A 6,241-nucleotide genomic window follows, 5' to 3' on the forward strand; every position below is an offset into this window, starting at 1 on the left:
CAAAGGGTTTTTGAGCCAATTAACCCTTCCAAATCATAGTTGGGACTTAGATATGACTTGTGGGACATTGGTTTTAGCATCTAAACACCTTAAACATGATTTTTGGGGGACAAAAGAGAGTTTACGGCCAAGACATATTCTTGGGCAGTAAACTCCTCTTAATTGGGGATTTAGAGCCTTAAAACTTGTCCAAATGCCTTGAAACTCAATCAATGGCCTTGTGGTAAAATCTAGATACATCTAAAAATAGTTTAAGGGTTTGAAACAAATCAAAAGTATCATTTACAAGAGTTTACGGCCTACGAGCATACCCTTGGCCGTAAACTCATAAAACCTTGTCAAATGATGCATTAAACCACCCCAAATGGCTTGTTCAAATTTTTAGAATCACATGTGATTGTTTTAAGCATCAAAAACTAACTTTTCTAGGGGTATCAGAGAGTTTACGGCCTTAGAACATGCCTCTAGGCCGTAAACTCCAAAATGTATGCAAAATGATGTTTAAATTCATGACAAAGCTTGGAAAATTAACTAGAATCACATGTGATTGTCCTTTGAAGCTCAAATCAATTTTCCTTGGCCATAGGTGAGTTTACGGCCGTAAACTCCTATGGTATGGCCGTAAACTCCCTTTTAAGTGTTATAATTTCATTCAATTAATTCCAAGGCATTTTAGAAATCCATTCCAACAATCCCCATGTCCATTTAAGCCATTTAAACACCCCAAAACCACACCCACATGAGTTTACGGCCGTAAACTCATGTATGTGTATGTTCAATGGTTGTAAACTCTTTAAAATGTTTACTCTTGGGGAGTAAACTCAAGTCCCAAGTCCCTAGTGCCATTACACGTCCGAAGATGTCACCCGGGTCACTCCAAACGCTCGTTTTAAGGTGTTTAACCTCATTGGAGTGTAATGTTCCATATGATTAGTGAATGTATCCCTAATTGTATATATATGGACATTATTTCATTTTACTTAGGGACATCGCGAGCAATCAAACCCCGAACCAACGTCTAGCATTCAAAACCGACACGTTTCCGAGACCGGTGAGTTCATACCCCTACCCTTTTTCACTGTTTTCACTGTTTTTAGGGGGGAACACAAGCAAAGTACAAGGGAATCCTTGTACTCAGAATATGTTTTTAAATATGTGTTTCATATTTCATATGCTTTCATAACTGATTACCACAACTGATAACATATTGAACATATAGATCACGTAACCTGTATTTGTGAAATAGGCCTTTAAACTGTTATGTTTTGCATATATTTCACAAATGGTTTTTCCACCTTTTATCAGTTAAAAGCATGACATTAAACATTTGAACATAATACCGATACACTGTTTTGTCTTCGGTAACACTCCACACACATACACGAGTGGAGGACTATCATATTATTACTAGTAAATTTGTTAATCCTGTATGATTGGAGACACGTCCTCGGAGAACACTCCACCGAGATACGCGAGTGGAGGACTACACCCATAACCAGAATCTCTGGTATTTAGAGAGCGTGACTTGAGTGTATAGATCTATACGGGGCTAACTACCCCACACCTGGCTGCTAGCTACAGCCGAACCGAAATGGTTCAAGGGTGACGAAAGTCATAAGTATGTGGACGACTTATTGCCACATGTGGACTACTTATTGCCACAAGTTTTAGTCTATTGTATGGTTATGGAACTCGCAATTAAGATAATAGAGATTTACTTATAGTAATAATGAATCACTTTATACATCTTTTACATCTTTCACATCTTTCACATACTGTAACTAACATTCAGGAAAGTACGGGACTTTCCTGGGGAAAACATGGAAACCAATCACAATTACATCTTTTACATCTTTAACATCGTTTACATTTGAAACCAACATGCAGGAAAGCATGGGGCTTTTCTGGGTAACACTTACCTAATTAGAAAGAGTAGCAAACTTGATAACATTACATCTTTTACAATTTGTAACATACAATAAGGAAAGTATGGGACTTTCCTGGTAACACATGATAAGTAAACAGAACAGTTTAACCAGTCAGATAACCAACTATACATTTTCACATGAATAAACATGTTTTCAGTGTACAAACTTACTATACCTTACATTTGTGAAACAATAACCAACTATTAAGAAAATATGGGATTTTCTTGGTGCATATAACATTTCAGAAACAGAAAGGAAACTCGAAAAATGTTCACAAACAAAAACCGCTTATGAACTCACCAGCTTTATGCTGATTTTCAAACCGCTTGTGTTCTCAGGTCAGCGTTAGAACAGGTACCCGAAGATTTCTTTTGATCAGAAGACGGAGTACATGAAGACCCGTTTCATTTTGTCTATATATACTATGTATCACAACTGTACAAACTTTACTTTTGAAACAACTGTAAAACTTTATTATGTAATGTAATGGTTGTTTTACTTTACTTACTATGTGCATTGGATTTGATACTCAACGTGGAGACAACCCCGGAAATGTTTCCGCCTTCGGTTTTCGGGGTGTGACACCATGTATGACAACCAAGTTTGGAATTTGGTTGATAATGTGCCCGGACGTAAGACCGTTGGGTGCAAATGGATCTTCAAGAAGAAGACCGACGTGGATGGTAATGTACACACATATAAGGCACGATTGGTTGCGAAGGGCTTTACTCAAACTCCCGGAGTTGACTATGATGAGACCTTCTCACCAGTTGCGAAAATAAAGTCTATTAGGGTGATGCTAGCCATTGCTGCATTTCATGATTATGAAATATGGCAGATGGATGTCAAAACCGCTTTTCTTAATGGAAATTTGGATGAGGATGTTTACATGCCTCAGCCAGAGTGTTTTGTTGATACGAAGCATCCAAATAGAGTGTGCAAGCTTGAAAAGTCCATTTATGGGCTTAAGCAAGCATCTCGTAGATGGAATCTTTGCTTCGATGAGAAATTCAAAGAGTCTGGATTTGTATGAAGCGAAGATGAATCATGTGTAGATGTCAAAGCCAGTGGGAGTATAGTTAGCTTCCTCGTTTTGTATGTCGATGACATACTACTCATAGGAAATGACGTCCCGACACTACATGAGGTTAAGTCCTGGCTCGTGAAGTGTTTTGCTATGAAGGACCTCGGAGAGGCTTCCTATATTTTGGGAATAAGGATAGTGAGAGAACGAAGTAAGAGACTAATAGGATTTAGTCAGAACACTTACTTAGATAAAGTACTAAAACGTTTTAGTATGGAAAATTCGAAGAAGGGAGAATTACCGATACAAAGTAATGCCAAGTTGAGTAAGACTCAAAGTCCGAGTACCGAAGCCGAGATAGCAACGATGAGCCGAGTATCTTACGCTTTCGCAGTTGGCTCAATCATGTATGCTATGACTTGTACTCGCCCTGATGTTGCCTTTGCTTTGAGCATGGTCAGTAGATATCAAGGGAACCCTGGGAGGGCCCATTAGATTGCGGTCAAGAATATCCTTAAGTACCTTTGGAAGACCAAGGAATGGTTTTTAGTCCTCGGGGGGAGTGATGACTTAAAGGTACGAGGGTATAGTGACGCCAGCTTCCAGACCGACAGGGACAACTACCGTTCGCAGTCGGGCTGGGTCTTTACCCATAATGGAGGAGTAATAACTTGGAAAAGTTCCAAGCAGGAAATCGTAGCTGATTCAACGTGCGAATCAGAGTACATTGCAGCGAGCGAAGCTTCGAAGGAGGCAATATGGTTGATGAACTTCATTGGTGATCTTGGAGTTGTACCTTCCATAAAGGAGCCTTTGGAAATTTTATGTGATAATGAAGGAGCGGTTGCCTTAACCAAGGAACCAAGGGATCATGGTAAATCTCGTCATATCGACAGAAAATATCACTTCATTAGACATCGAGTAGAAGAAGGACACCTCGTGGTTAAGAGGATATCATCAGAAGATAACCCAGCAGATCCGCTTACGATGGGACTGAGTAGGGTTAAGCATTTGCAGCATGCTAGGAGCATTGGGTTGAAGGATGATATTAGCTTAGATTAGATAGTTTTAGAAACTTGTAATAGATAAATGTAATTGACATTTGATGATTAAATAAAGGAGTATTATTTATAAGTAAAGTTAATGTCTTATGTTAATTGTTTAACTATTGTTTCACTTTGCATGTTTTGACTTCCTATATAATTAAGTTATTAAGAATAATCGAATTATTCAAATGGTCCACAATCGTTCATATGTTGGAAGTAGATATGAAACAAGATTGTCATGAATTGGTATGTAGATTGTCTAAATGGTATTAAACATAGCAAAGGTCTGCTGCAACGTTAATGAGTGCTTATGAACTAGTTTTGAGGATTGGAACAAACTCGCGCTTGCTGGAATCACTTTAAAGTGTATATATATATATATATATATATATATATATATATATATATATATATATATAGATATATATATTGTTGGGTTGCAGATTCGTTTAGAATTGCGTCATTGGGCTCGGTTATTAGTCCAATTATTTTGTACTCCGGTTTGGGCCTGTCCAACCGTGAGCCTGTTAGGTTTACTATATAAGAATATGCTTGCATGCATATTAGGTTAACGATCTAGAGAATACAATTGATAGAAGAAGATAGTATTACAAAGTTCTTTCTTTATCGTTCCTGTAAACCTTCTAACCCTCTACAGTTGATGTTCTTTGTCAAGCTCTTCTGAGGGTTGTTTTATAATCATTCGACACGTTTGATTCATTCTTGAGTTATTTATTGTTTTCATGTTCTTGCTGTTTATTCTTTATTTAACCTGTTTGAGATCTAATCGATCATCAAGGTTAGTTTTAATCTTATCAATTGGTATCAGAGCAGGAGGTTGTGTAATCGATACACTTCTTTTCTGTGAAAAAGGTTTAAATTAGGGTTTTCCGCAATTACTGATATTTATTGAGCCGTCATCTCATTATTGACGTATCTTGATATTTATTGTTTTGCCCTAATTTGATTTATTACAAGTCTGATATTTGAACAGGTTATTTGATCATAATGGTCGAGTCGCAATCGAATCCCATCAATATTTCCAACAGCATTGGATCAACCACGAAGATTCCCATCCTATACACCCATGATTATGAAGTCTGGGCGCATCACTTTGAAGATTATGTTATAGGATCTGAGGATAATGGATACCTCATCTGGGAAGCAATTATTAATGGACCGTTTTCTCACTCTGCAACTTCAAGGATTATTAAAACTCAAAAGGAGTATAATGATCTCCTGAAGGATGTTAAAGATATTACGCAAGATGAAAAAGATAAATTACAGTGCAATATGTAGGCGCTAAGATTGATCAGATTCGCCCTTCAGTCCGACACTTTTAGGCTGGTGAGTTCATGCACAACGGCAAAGGAGATTTGGGACAGGCTACGTGAATTGTACTCTACAGACGAGGATCTTGAACACTCAATTCAAACCTTACTCTTGTCTGAGTTTGGTGAATTCAGGCAAGAAGCCGATGAATCCGTGACCCAAACGTTCGACCGCTTCAATCATCTTCTCAGTAAGATGATCAAACATGACATTGAAAGGAAGCTTATTGAACAGAAGGTTACGTTCTTGAATGGTCTCAGACCAGAGTGGAGAGCAGTTGTGTCCACAGCGAAAGCCCACGAGCAGTTTAAATCATATTCCTTGGCGAAATTGGTGGGCATTCTCAAATCTCAGGAGAAGATTGTGTTGCAGGAGAAGAATGTAGTCTCAAGCCTAGGTTCTCTGGCCCTCTTGTCAAAAAGTAAAGCTGTGATGGAGGACGAAGACCTCAACTTGGAAGAATATGACCTCACGTCTGAGGATTATGCTATGATGGTGTCTAACCCCAAAAGGTTTATCAAGAAGAGATTCCCCAGCAACAAAAACCATAACTGGCAGGGGAGTTATAGTTTAGAAAAGGTTAAAGATGAACCGAAAGTTGAAGAGTCTAAGAAGGAACCGAAGGCAGAGGGTGATTCTGGAGTAAGTTGTTACTACTGTGGAGGGAAAAACCACTATGCAAAGGATTGTGTCCTCAAAAAGATGGCTGAAAAGGATGAGGATAAGGATGAAGAAGCTTTGCTGCAGAAAAAGCTTGATGAGATCAGGAAGAAGAAATCTACCGCTAACCCTTCTATGAATGCTCTAATTATGCAGGGTTCGGTTGCTGATGATGAGTTCGGTGGCGTGGAGGTTTGGTCAACCGACTCTGAAGACGATGAAGTGAGGAAGCCCTCTCATGGAAAGGCTTG

Source organism: Lactuca sativa, chromosome 2 (genome assembly GCF_002870075.4).
Source record: "Lactuca sativa cultivar Salinas chromosome 2, Lsat_Salinas_v11, whole genome shotgun sequence".
Classification (NCBI taxonomy): Eukaryota; Viridiplantae; Streptophyta; class Magnoliopsida; order Asterales; family Asteraceae; genus Lactuca; species Lactuca sativa.